Below are 15,194 nucleotides of genomic sequence, written 5' to 3'. Positions count from 1 at the left end.
AGAAAATCTAACACTTGTTAGATTTATGCATAGCACAAACACAAGCAAACAACAACATTTTTGCCAAACAAGTAGTTCAACAAGACATGAGTAAAAAGGCCTTATAACTCCCTTTATCAGACATTGCCACTCAACATCTCAAATTTTCGAAGTACTCATAAAACCTTCGATAGATGGAAGTTTATTAGGAGATAGTCTTTTTGGCTTCCCGTGGCCATAATGAATAAACTTTATCAATAGAGATCTGCAAGATCCCACTCACAACTTGAGCAACAAATAAGTCCACACGTGAAGTTAAAGGATCCTTTCTAAGTTTTTGAAATTCCACCATTAATTCCACATAGGAATCGTGAACAAAAGCCATCAAATCCTTATTCCAAGAGGCAATAATTTGATTGTGTCATGTTTATTTTTAAAAGCAGTTACGAAGGCTTCATTTTTAAATAGATATCACCCTGCATTGTAGCATCTAAGAAAACATACAATGATCGTCACTAGCATGCTGACTGAGAAATTCAATGGAAGGGGGGATAAGATGCAATTATCTAAACAAACCCTCATAGTTTTTCCATTTTGGGACACATTTGTAGCAACACCAGCAATTTGAGCCAAGTTTTAAGACATATACCTCCTATCCAATGCCACACTTGGCTGTCCGGAGCCAAGGGTAATTGCAAGAAGCCATTTGTCAGTAATTTCACTCCCATCTTCAACTATGCATACATCTATAGTATGCAATTTTGTCGCAACACTTGAGCTACTAGATAGATTTGATATTTGAAATTTTCTCCACTTTTTTTTTCAAGAAATAAACTCCTTAGAATGGAAAATGTGGGACCCATAGAGACAGCATATTTGTGGCATGGAAATGATAATCCTGTTTCTCGAGTTGACAATAACACCTTTTCAACTGACATAAAAACCAACAATACAACAAAACCATGATCTTTAAATTAATAATCATTTGATTCTTTGATCACCACTTTCGACATCGTCTTTTGTAGAGTTAGACTTCAAAGGTATACAAATAATTGTAGAATCAGATGATCCCCAAGAAAGATTTTTGCTAACAGAAAGTGGAAGAAATTGATCTTGGAACCTCCCAGGTGAATTTTTACCTTGTAAATAATACATTTTTGCACTTGGTGATCTTGAAGGTATAAAATGACCAGGGTTCAAAGACGTATTAAGGACCAAACCCAAAGGATCAAATAAATAAAGAAATCCATCAGAAACTATCAATGGAAGGTCACATAGCAAGTAACAACTCAATAAGCCTAAGCCATAGCTAAGGGTTTGACCTCGAAGTTTCCATGGAGGATTAAGATGGAGAATGCATATTTCCTCCATACTTAGCACAGTCTCTTCAAAAGTAATTATGAGAGCAGGCCCCTCGAATTCACCTAGATTAGGTTGAAGTAAAGATTGTCATGGGTGATCCCACTTATCATATATAATGTGTAATTTCTTTCTTTGGCATTGGTTTGCTATCTCTGACAGGTCAAACAATATAAGGTCGTCATTCCCATATCTCTAAAACAATTCAGTTATTCTAGTATGATCCATACAAGGCAAATCTTTTGACATTTCTTGATCTATAAATGACATATATCGTAGTGACTTTGCACCAAGTCACTCAGCCAAATCATTGCTTATAAATCAACAAAGTGTAATGGTGATTCTCTGTTGTGAAGACCCATATGAAAAGTGTTGTAATGATGATAAGACCAATGCAACTACTACTAGGATACCCACTTACCTTTCCCTTTATCCTACAAAACACTCCGAGTTGTGAAATCATTTTTTTGCCAAGTGTTTGCTTGTAAAAGGGGAAAGTAATGAATAATTTAAACTAGCAGAATAACTTTCTTTGGGGAAAACGAGATGGAAAACATGAAGCCTCATCTCCTTACCAAGCAAGTAAGGCTAACTAGGCTTGATTGATATCCATGACCGAGGAACTATATTAGTGGTAAAATTTGTTTTTTACACTATGATTGGTGATGAACCTTGAAAGGCACACGTGCTATCATCTTCAAAATGTTAACAGTTACACATCCATGGCATCTCTGGTTCTTCCAACTTCTATGAAATAATCAGTGTAGTTGAAGCCTTGGAGATTTTTGGATCCAGTGTTCTTAGAAGAATGTGGCAGGGTTAGAATTTGGTATCCAAGTAGTTACTCACCTTTATCACAAGCTGACCAACTGGTTTTCCTATTCTATATTACTCTCAAGATCTACTTACATGCCACAAACAAAAGAAGGCATTGTAAAAACAATCTCTTTCTGTTTCTAAAGGAAAACAATCTCTGTGAAATGACCAAAGATAATTTTTTGTTATTTTTGTAACAGTTGCCTCAAGAACATTATCGGAGAACTCATAATCCATTGCAGCATTTGAAAATGACACGGGGCATTGATTCTCAAGCATTTCTTGTTTGTTAGAATGAACTAGGTCCTATAAAAGGTAAGTCTGTTAACCCAAAATTTCCTTGCACAAATGAAGGGTTAATCTAGCTAGACTCCATCATGTTGGTTTGTTAAAATTGGCAAATAGGGCCAAATTCCACTTTGGACAGCTCCAGTGGGAAAGATTATTGCAACATTAAATTCCTCTCTTCGATAAGACCAAAATCGATCTAAAGATCGCCAAATTTGGATAAGGAAAATGGGTTTTCGAATTTATGTTCTCTCAAGTAAATTTATAAGGTCGGCCTCATCCTTATGTCGACTCATCAAGCCTAATGGTCACGTCCCATGAGCCCCCATTGAATTGTATATATAGAGGTGTCCTCTCACCACATTTCGACACATCCAAGTGCATCATCCACACCTCTGAAAAAGGTGGATATCTAAGGCAAGGACGTAGGTGTCAAGAGTCAAGTTTATGAAAATGTTTATCTCTATTTAGGGTGTAGTTTCCTTGGGAGAGAGTCGCAGGTCTGAGGCACCATGGGTGGAGGCTAGAGGATTGTCTGGGAAGTTTAACTCTTGATTATGAGAGTGATTTTCTTGTTGGATAGGGCCGCAGTCAGAGGTATGCTCATTGGGTATTTTTCTGTGCCATTTGGTGTGTTGCATCTCTATTACAAGCCACCGAAAGAGGGTTACTACAACAACTTATTGGTAAGCAGTTTGGAGGGTGTAAAATCCTTCTCTCTAGGCCACATATGCCAAGGCTAGAGCGCAGCTAGGTCAAGCACTCTTCCATGTGTTTGAGACTGCTTTGTAATCTCTCATGGGTCCAAACTGCAGCAAGGAGGAAGATGCATCCGAGAGGGAGTTCTGCATGATGTTTGGGCTTGTCATAGTTGGATGTTTCTCTCCTACAGCAGGCCACAGCCCTAGCTGTGTGTTACAAGTAGGCCGCAGACCTTGACAGCCTTGGACAGGAGGTTGAAATGCTGGCAGGAGGCTGCTGGCCTTGGATCTCTAGATGGGAGACTATGACTCTTATCTTTTGTTTGATTAATAGTCCAAACCATCAGCAAATTGGAACAGAGGTGTTTGGAGGAAGGCCACAGTCAGGTAGGGGTCCAAGAGCAAAGAAAGAAGGTTGTAACAGTTTGCCATCAAACCCTCTCAATAATTGGCATTATCTTAGTTCATCATTACAGAAGTGTTTCAGCCCTTTAAGATCCTCGACCTGCATTGTTTCCATGACTCACATTTTATGATTTGCATTCTATAAACTCTGGCCTGCCTGTTGTTCATAAGAATCACTACAGATCTCTTAAGTCGCATGAAAATGACTCATTATGTCTACACAACACCTTGATATGTAAAATAGTCAGTTCAAACTCCATATTGGCCATGATATGATGGATAAGATATGACACATGGAAATTGATACTCTGCAAATCCCATGATAGTGACCACAATTCTCATCAATAACTTATTTGTACTGTTGTAACCTTGTAGTATAACATAATTCAGATTTCATTAACTTCGTACTAATCAAGCTTGCACCTGTGATTATTATTTGAAGCTGTCTAAACTATAATCTAGCCAGAGATAGCTTGCTCCTGTAATACGACATTATCTAAGTGCCCTGAAATCAGTATCTATGACATATCTCTTTAGATCTGGGTTATAAATTGACAAGAACCTTGCATAGAAGTAACATTGACAAGGTTAAGTCTTTAGCACAGTAAACCATGTAGCTGCTGGTATATGATATAAATATAAATGACATAATCCTGAGGATGAAGATAAATGACAGAAGCATCATATGGGGTTCAAGTTGATCACACGCTTGTATTGTGTCAATCTTTGAATATCTAATTTTATTAGTTGAAATACCTCTGTGGCTCAAATCTGAAGAATATAATTTGAGGTAGTATGTCCTAAGCTTTTCATCTTGTGAAGATCACCCTTGGAACACTATGATGATTACCTTGTTCACTTGATCATCCATAATTGATTGGTGGCTTACTACTATTGAATATTGCTATATCCCTTCTGGAGATTGAAATATCAAGTCATTGTCTCTAAAGCAATAGCTCAAAAGGTCACTTCAATTGCTTCTCCAGATATTCTATTGACAATACTTTCAGATAGTTACATTTGTTGAGAGTAGCTGTTGTATGAATTTTGCAAAGGCTGAGAATTGTGAAAGTCTTGACATTGAGATCACTATACATGAGTCAGTACTACTGCATACACAATTGTGAAATAACGATTGCAGGGTAGTATAATGCACATCAAGATTGAGAGTCGATGTTCTTAGTGGTGCCTAGGGTTTGTCTTTGAGTGAGATTTGTCAAAATTCTGTACAGCTGATTTATAGTATTGATAACTCATATGACAAGATGCATGTGGAAGAAGATGAAAGATGGAAGACTTGTTGATCAGAAGTTCGAAGGCTTGCTTAATAGCTTAAGCAAAGCTACCAAGGTTTTCAAAGTATTTGCCATATGTCTACAACTGAATAGAATATTAAAGCAGTTTCTTTGATATCCTGGGAAGTCAGAATATGTTACTATTAGTATGATTATGTATGACAGTCAGGGTACATCTTGATGATGTATGGGCTTCAGTTTTCCAGAAGTACAATACCTTCATCTGGCATATTCAACCTTGAATAAAATCTATTGTTGAGATTCATAATCTGTTGAGCAGTCAATATATCTCAGGGTCTATATTTGATGACAGGTGTATCTAGGTCTTTATAGTGATTAGGGATTGCTACAGAGTCAATTTCAATAGATTCCCAGAAACTGTTAGTTTTACAGTTTGTTTTTTCCTAGAAACAAGAGTTCCAGGGCTCACATGGCAGAGATTCTTAAGTAGATTGCTCCTCAAAGTGATTTTGTTTTGATAGGACCACAAATGTCACTACGAATTAACTCGTGATTTGTGTTGCTCTCAATTTAGATATTTCAAAGCTATCCATCTTCTGCTTTCCAAAAACACATGCTTCAGCTCTGACGCCAGGTCAAAATTGAAGCAAATTAGCATCATGTATCACTGAAACTGGATCACATAGATCATTCAATAAGACAAAAATACTATGAAATGAGACACTGACAATTTTATTACAAAGATAGAGCAAAAGAAAATGGATTTGGAAGCACATGAACACATAATAGAGCTTTTAACACTAAACATTCCAATTCGTATGACTCTTTATTTGCCCAATAACCTTTCACTTCCTATAATCTCTCTCTCACCACATATGTAGCCAAGTTTGTCCTCTTATTGACTTGCCATTTTACAGACCCTCAAATTACACCCCACACAATTGTTTCATGTACACTAATTTCAAAATTTGACCATTACTTTAATGACCTAACATTTTAACAACAGAACCAAGGCAAGCCTTTCAGGACCTTTCCTATAATAGCTCACATCAAATCACAAGATCCCAAAATGGCTTTTCCTGGTTGCAGTCAACCTCTGACAGATATGTCACCTATACTAAAGTGACACAAGAAACAGGATTGTCATAATGTATGACACAAATTCGCATCATTAAAGATGGTGTGACCCACCATAAGCCTTATGCATTAGATAGGGAATTGTTTGCCGGGGAAAATAAAGTGGAAAGATGAATAAGGTGTAGGATGATTTTGGTGAGATCTAACCAATTTTGGGAACAAAAGGGTAATCACAATAAATATGCACAACTGTGGTATCATTAAAATAACCTATTTAATCATTAATGTTTGTGCACAAAGCTATCAATGAAACAGTGATCCTCATTAATCCTTAGTGACAAACAAAGAGCATCAAGACAAAGTGTGCTAAAATAGTCTGTAGTTGTAGCTAATACATGTAAAAATTACCTTAATGGCTTTCTTGGAAGTTGTCTAAATCAAATCCTGTTGGAACTATTCTGCTACAGGAATACAAATACACATAAGAACCATTAGACTATATTTTCAAAAGGTTGTTCACCAAAACCCTAGTTGGTTATTAGAGCATGATAAAATTTATTTCCTGTCATATCTTCACTTTTATATATAAACTCCTGTGTATGCAAGTTCAGCCTTTTAGGATCTGAAGCACCCATGAAAATGCCTCTGCATATCATTGATCACATAAAATAGTTTGAAAACAGTTGAATTAATACATGAATACACATTGAGAAACAAAATCTGCATGGCATGTTGGCAGAATATCGAATATAACAACAATTTTTATGCATAACATCAATAACTTAAAATATTGGGACAAGAGACAATTATCATTTTATATCATAAGCCTTTCTAATTCCTTCAAATCCACTCCAAGGTGCACCAAAGACATCATTTCAACTGGATTGCCTTCTTGCAAAAATTTACAGTGGTCATCAAATACATTAAAGGTACACACAACCACAGTTCTACAGATGTTCTGGGAATACCAAAGCCACTCCATTCCCTCCATCTATATTAAAGGTTCCTGAATCTATGAAAAATTGAAACCCATCCCCCCGTCAAAATTGGCACAAAGAAGCAACCAAGGGCACCCACAATAAAGAATAACATGCATAGAAGCCAACACTTAGCACAGATCTGAAATCATGCTGCTAAGGTCTTGGGCTTATAAATCCATTTACCAAAATTATTTCCCCACATTTGGATAAGCATATCCCATTTTCCTCATGTGTTTCTTGAAAAGAAAAGGAATTCCTAGGAATTTAAAAATCTGGCTTGCCTTGACCCAAACCCATCCTTGTGTTTTAAGTAAATCTGGCATCTTCTGTGAGCTCTACCTTTAAGTCAATCAGGCATGTTCTGTGAGCTCTACCTGTAGCAATAGGTTTTCACTCATTGAATGTTTAGAGCTAAGGGCCTTGCAGAAAATGCCTAAGTAATCTATAAGACATTATCAATTGACTCCAATCTAGAACAATGAGATTTAGCCCATTCAAAAGATTATTTGGATACGGTTTGTGCAGATGAATCCACTTTAATGACACCTTGCTTGACCCTCTGGGATATCAGACATACACTGGCCTCTGTTTGGCAACTTTGATCAGAAAAGGATTAACTCTGGTTTACACTCTTTAAGAAAGAGGCAAGGTTAGGTCTTGGTGAATAATATCTTAAAAGCCTTTAGAGAACTTGGCTCAAATGCAAGAGGTAGAATAAAGGGATACCATGCTATCACGTAAGTTTTTTCAAAGCTGGTTTTGCTGACAAGGATGTTATGGCCATAATGACTGGGCCATTCCATGCCTTCACAGACTGAAATAATATTGGCGATGATGAATCGCCCTTTGACAAAACAAGTCTGCCCCAAGTTTGATAATAATCATGAGAATATGCTTGATTATGAGCATTGAGCTTTGGTAAGACTATTACATGCGACATTCAACAGAATGATAGGCTTCCAGCTCATAGTCACTTTGGAATCATTGGGTTTGGGTATACACTTGATAATACCTTTGTTTAAGTTGGTTCTCAATGATTTCTCTTGTGATGGATTCTTTGTAAACCTATACAAAATGTTTGGATTGACAAAGTACTAGGTAGCATTATAGAATTCACACTGGAATCTGTCTAATCCCAAGACTTACCATCATCATTGATCATGTTTGAGAGGGTAGCAGCTAGCTTACCCAAGGTCAAAGACTAGTCACACAATATTCTGTGTGCTTAGTCTTTGCAATTGAAAATTCTTTTGTAGGGAGAATTAAGAAGTAAAATGTTTTTCAATTTCATCTTTTAAGCCTACCCTTGGTTGATTTGATAGTGGATATTATCTTCAAGCCTTCTTTTGAATATAGATCCCCTAACAATCCTTGCACTATGATATTCTGCAGATGATTAGATCATAAACAATCATACAAACAGAAATTGTTTTCCATTGAGAAGAATCTATATACCCCTCTCAAGGTCCTGCAAGGTAACGACATGAATTGAAAAGAATATATATACTCTTCTCAAAAGAATATATATACGTTATGCATGAGGTTAATTCTATACTATCTTGAGGAAAAACAAAAGGCTTGGGTTAGATCCGGTAGTCCAAAGGGAATATCTTCTTGCTTGTCTAATTGAGGGCTTTCTCGAGCATTGGGGCCCTGGTTTCCGATGATATGAAAATACCTTTCAAGACCTTGTGGTAGACGTACAAGAAGAAGAAGCTCCCACCTCTCTTGAAGATGATAATAGTATCACTGAAAAAGACCCTCCAAATTCACAAGATTAGTTCTTGGACAGGCTACTTGTGACCAACGTGGCCCCACATTAAACCCCATCCTCATCAAAGAACAGCTATGTGTTGATGTATCTGTCCTAGATTCTATGAATGATTTGCATGAAAACAAGGAGCATGATAATAATTTTCACCATTGTGAGGATGCCAGTCATGATTTTCTACATGACAAAGTGATAAACAGAGGTAATGAAGAATTTTTAATATTTCCACCGATGATACAACCCAAATGCAGTTCTAGACAGGTAGAAACCATGTTTCTACCCCAAAAGATTACCCATATGAAAAGGATGATGAAGATCATGCTTCCCTTGCTGATAATTTAAATCCTGAAAACACTTTTGAGGTCACAGAAATATAGTTCAATCACACTAATCCTATTTTCATAGACACTGAAATTAAGGGAGCTGTAGACTTTCATGGTAATATACTTGGCACCTCAACATTTCATTGTGAGTTTGAGGAGTAATGTAACCCCCACGTTGCACTTTGATGTTAATCATGATCGTGTAAGAAATAAATGGAAGTAATCATGATTTCCTACAGTTTGAGGTCAATAAACTCAAAAGGTTTTTCAAAGCCAGCAAAGTAATAATGTGACCATGATTATTATCTGAGTGAAGAAACAATTAATATTATAGTTCAATCCTCAAAGATCCTATATCATGGAATCCAACAGTCCTGCTATATTTTATGCCTACAATCTGAATTTGTTCCTCAAGCCTGATGGGATAGGGAAGTCTCTTCCTTTTACTGTCAATACTCATCTGGAAGAAAATGTTATTGACATATGTGATGGATATTCCTTGGTAGACGAACAAAGGGTATGTTATAAACACACAATTATTGAAGCTTTCAGTCATACAGATCCATTTCCACCTCTAGATGGCTCTATTGTTGACAATAATAAAGTTGGACAACCCAGAATATTGATGAAACCTGTAATGAAACCCTCGATGACATATACAACTACAGTGCCGAGAATGAAAACGATGTCAAGAAAATAATTGATGAAGAATACAGGCTTGACCAAATAAAAAATTTCTCTCTGGACCACATCAAATGCAAAGATGTTCTTTTCTTCATGAACATGTGGACAATCATTCATGCACTAGATTTTTAAAAGGAAATGTAGACAACGAACCTCTAACAAATCCACATGAAGTCAACGCTGAGGGACAAGTTTGGGGCCTGGAAAAGATGCACTCTGGAATGATCGATGATATAGGTCAAAATGATCTTGAAACCAGCAAGAGGACGTTTTCTCAACCTAGTCATAAACAAGATCTGGCTGTTCTGACCACTCAGCTTATGGGGTTTAGGGTTTGATGGTGATACAAGCACCGTTATGAAGTGTTGTGTCTTTGTATCAATTTCTGGGCATTATATTTCATAAACAGACTCTAAGACGTTACTTATAGTGGACCACTATAAAACAATCAGGTTCCATCTTTCTAATTCCCCTCACTGTGTGTTCAATTTTTGAATGAGAAACGACCATTTGTGGGTATTATTGGTCTTCTGGATCAAATGTGCATGACCTTGAAGGCTCTAATTTTTCAATGGCAATAGGATGAAGTTAAATCGACAAAAATGGACCTTAAACAAAAGTTTTGTACCATTACTTGGGTCAAACTTATCGGTCCATTCATCACTGCAATTACACAATATTAGAAACATCCAAACACCTCAAGTCTCTAAACAAAGAATCTGGTGTAAACTAATTGACTCCAGACAACAACAATACTAGAGGCAGGCATTAGAAATACCATGTAACATCCAATGGGAAAAGACGTTTTATATACGAAATCAAATGCATTCAGAGTATTTTCTAATGTTAGAACCCTGGAAAATTATGGAAGACGTATTCGTTCATTTGGTCAAAATACTGATTATAATATAGTGCAAGGCAATTCCAAAAATCTCTTAATTGGAGACAGAATACACTTTCTATTAATATTTGTCCAAAGGTAAACACCTACATTCATACATGAAAGAAGGAATTCTCTTAACTATTCAATACTTCCTAACAACTATAACCCATTCCAAAAATTAAAAAATGCCATTTCATCTAAGGATACTAAAAAGAAAATGGAAGAAATAAGTGAGTGAACTGACGAAAAAATTAAAACAGGTTCCCAATAAGATATTCTCAAAGGGAATCTATGCAAGTTCATTCATATTCTCAAAGTAGACAATGACATGAAAACTTTCTAGTTTGTAACTGAGGAATACCAGAGCACAATGAATGTGCCAAAGAAATATATTTTTAACTTGCAAGTTATCCAGTTTAAAGTGCATGATGCTAATCAATACCAAATACAGAAGTGCAGGCTGTGGTAATCGTGTCAAGATTCTTGCAGCAAGAGCAGCAATCAAACCAGTCGTATATCCTGAAAGTGCATGCCAAAAATACCTGCAGCCCCTCATAACAGGCAATTTTGTATCATTGCCAAGATCCCTGTTCTTTCGGTAATCAGAACAGAGCACTAAAGCGAGGAGCATCCCTGGAATTTCCTGCATTGTGATTCAATATAAAGTTTAAAGAATGAGTAGGTGGATGTGAATAAGGTGCTCACTATTTATGAGTCCTCACTTTTAACAAATCATGACATCCATAGAAATATTATTCATAAGAACATTTGTGTAAAAAATAAACTAAATAAAGCATTCAAACAAAATGGTATCTTCCCACAAAAAATGCACCAACTACAACAACAATCTGCTGATGGTTTAAACAAATTAAAGAAAATGTTAAATAGTTAATACTGATAGAGTTAATGACAGGTTAAGAGAAAAGACTTCATTCTGGAGCAATAATGAAGTAAAGTAACTCTCTTTATTGGAGATCTTATACACAAAGTTTGGTGTCCCTGAACAGGTATTGAATATCTTATAAATAAAGTTTGGTGTACCCAAACAGGGCCAAAATGTATCTCATGTATGCAGTTAATCTCTTACAAGCACCCTATGTCCATTGATCAATTCACTGTAATACTAAAATAGTAAACAGTTATATCATGGCCAAATATGACATGTAAGGTTCTTGAACAAAAACTGTCTGATAAACAAAGCTGGAATATAGTATTATACTGGAATATACTTGATGAAACATCTAAAATCTGAAACCACCTGACTGTTACATCTTTATAAATTATTCCAAAAAAAATTATAGACAAGAACATAAACAAATAATTGTTTTGAAAATGGCGGAACACGAAGAGGAAAAGTAACCCTAGCGGAGCTCTGATGGTCATCGATAATGGAATTACTATGGCACTGCTGCCAGGTACTTGACGGTAAGGGTTAACCTCCACGGCTCGCCAGACTCCGTTCAACCTTACCTCCTTCCCACGGGCTCTCTAGCGTTTTCCGTTCCTATGGTCCTCCCGCCTTCCTTGTAGTCCGTAAGCACCATCGACCGTTTTCCTATCGGTTGCAATGGACCTGGACGAGGTGGACTATACGGAGGACCCCAATCCCCATGAGGTCATTTGGTCTCGCCATCACGCTATGTCGGGCTCTAGTCCTTTTGCCGCATCTCTGCGACCTCTATCAGCTCCTAGCTCTGCACTGGACAAACTTGGGCCATCTGTGCCCCATCCCCCGCCCTCTGTCAACATCGAAGACGCCTATGGCTTGGACTACCCACTGCTTTCCCCGGCTACCTTGAATCTCCTCGATACCTGCCTGCAACCATCACCCACTTTCAATGCGTCGCTGCCCCGTCTACCCCACATCTCCACCCCGCCCTACAACCCTTCCTCCTCTGGCATCCCCCCTCCTGGGACTGCTACCTACCTTGTCCCTGCACTATCCGGTAGCACCCTTAATCTTGGTGGCCCATCTCCCAGCACCCCTATCCATTTTGGATGCTTCAGCTCCCCGGTCCCAAACCCTAAATTGACCCCATCCACCCCACAGACGGTTAACCAAGGCATACGGGGACATCTTTGGGACTATCCGACAGCTCGCAGATCTGACAAGCTAAAGAAAGGAAGGTGCCTAAAAGCTGTCGACAGGGACATCAACCTATCCTTGGGCGAAGACCTCTCGATGGGGGAAGTTGTTGATACAGCGAAGAAGGTCTTGGTTGGCCGAGTTCGGGGGCGAAACTATACTGTGGAGAGACTTCGTCTCTAGACCTCAGAGATTTTGGGTTCTTTACTCAAAGAATTACCCACCATTCGGGTGCTTGTGCGAGGATGGTTTGCCCTTCATTTCCACAGGGAAGAGTACACGGACTGGATACTCTCTAGATTCTGGCATATCGAATTAGCCCCTGTTCTGCTGAAAAGATGGGATCCCTTATTTGATCCTGAAAGGGAACAAATGGGAGTTGGGCCGATTTGGGTTCAATTACTAGGCCTTCCAATGCAATACTGGACTCCAGTCGTTTTTAAGCGCATAGGCAACGCACTAGGTACCTATCTGGAACATGATCAGTCCTATGAAACGTCAGGGAATATGACTATGGCTCGCATCCTGGTTCATTTGGATACCATAGAAGGCCTGGAGGAAAAGATTACCCTACATTAGAGGCATTTCTCTCGCTGACAAAATCTTGATTACGAAGGCGTTCCACTCAGGTGTAAATGATGCCATAAGGTTGGACATCTTTTCAGAGAATGCCCACTGCTCATGCCTACTACTCTGGCTGCTACAAAGGGAACCAAACATCACCAAACAGAAGACCCGATTGTCGATGAGCATCCCACAGGTCCGGATAGTCCAAAGGATGTGGTTGGGGTCACTGCTCATCCATCCAGTGCTTCCCAGATGCCGCCAATCTCCCCTCCTATGACTAGATCCCGATCTGCTAGGGAGGCTGCTCCTACATCGGGTACAGTTTCTTCTCCCTTATCCTCTGCACTGAATTTTAATCAATATTTTTTCTCATTGGCATCATCTGCATCTTCACCTTATTTGGTTACCTCTCCCATTACCTATGCACGTGATCACCCATTGCCTATCTTTTCCACCACCCCCCCGGCTGTCCTTGGACAGGGGCTCCAACAAAATCCTATTTCCCCTTCTGCTTCGAGTTCACATTCCTACATCCTCTGTTCCCGCCATCGGGAAATCCCTGACTCACTTGGATTAGGTATCACACCCTCTAATGTTGAGCATAAACCCACCCGGGGGAGGCCTTCCAAGATGTCCAAAGCCATTAAGATTGCTGGGGATGATGTAGCTTAGGGCAGACAGAACACCATCGAAAGGGTACTTAGAGCACCAGACACCCTTGGCAATGTTCCGCCATGAAGTGGCTCTCTATCAACTGTAGGGGATTAGCTAGTCCCTCTAAAAAATTAGCCCTTAAGAGACTCTTGAGCTGTGAGCCTTGTGACATTATTTTTCTTCAAGAAACCCTAGGTAGCTTTGAGCTGATTGTTAGGACCCTTCTAACTATCATGCCAGGGTGGCACTTTCAAGCCCTGGATGTAGCTGGGAGATCTGGGGGTCTAGCTCTCGAGATAAACCCTCGAACCATCAAGGTTACATCAGCTTAGGGAGGTCAGGGTTTCCTAGGTATCGATATATTTTCAGCTGAATTAGGCAGAAATCTCTGTATTATGAACATTTATGCATCCAATCACAGTATATTGGATTACTTGCAGCAGCTCCTTGAGAATCCCTTGATAGACCAATACACTATTCTAGAGGGAGATCTTAATTTCTCCATCGGACATGAAGAATTCTGGGGACACCACTCGCAGCTGGATCCACTCTCGGATCAACTCGACATCCTCTTGGAGCAACATGGTCTTATTGATGTCCCTATGAACAAGAAGCTGCCAACCTGGCACAACAAAAGAACTGGAGATGCAGCTCAGGGGAGGAGACTAGACAAGTATCTCATTCATGAAGATCTACTTAATTCCCTCACAAATTATAGACAATGGGTGGGCAGTAGAGGAATATCGGATCATTCCCCTATTTATCTAGAAGTGGCAAGCTCTTTCAAAAAACCTAGGGCTCCTTTTAAGTTTAATTCGACCTAGTTAAAGGACACTGAATATCTCAGGTTGGTTTCGGAATTTTGGAAGGCCCATACCTTACCAAATGTCTAGAGGAAGGCTGAGGGTTTCTATAGTAACCTAATCAAACTCAAGTGATTATCCATAGATTGGGCTAGAAGGAAAAAGGCCGAGGAGGAACATACCCTTGGTGACATTGAAAATCAATTGGCCACTCTAATGGATGAACAGGGAAGAGGGTACACCTATATAGCAGCAAAACTACACCTTGTGGTCTTGGAAACCCAGAGATCAAGGATTCTGCTGGATTGGGAAGAAACTTGGAGACTCAAAAGCAGGGCAATTTGGTTACAAGCGGGTGATGGAAATATAAAATTCTTCCATAAATTTGCAAATGGAAGGAAAGCCAGCAATACTATCTAGCAGATGCCTACGGAACAGGGTCTGATTGCTAAAACTTATAATCAGCTAAAACTTATAATAGATGACTTCCACATATAAAAGTAAAAACAGCGCTTTGAATATGCAAGTAGATAACCTCCTCACATAAAGATGAAAACATTAT

Source organism: Pinus tabuliformis, chromosome 3_1 (assembly GCF_031772625.1).
Source record: "Pinus tabuliformis cultivar Carrire ecotype Pingquan chromosome 3_1, CPIR1, whole genome shotgun sequence".
Lineage (NCBI taxonomy): Eukaryota > Viridiplantae > Streptophyta > Pinopsida > Pinales > Pinaceae > Pinus > Pinus tabuliformis.
This window is presented reverse-complemented; position numbering follows the sequence as displayed.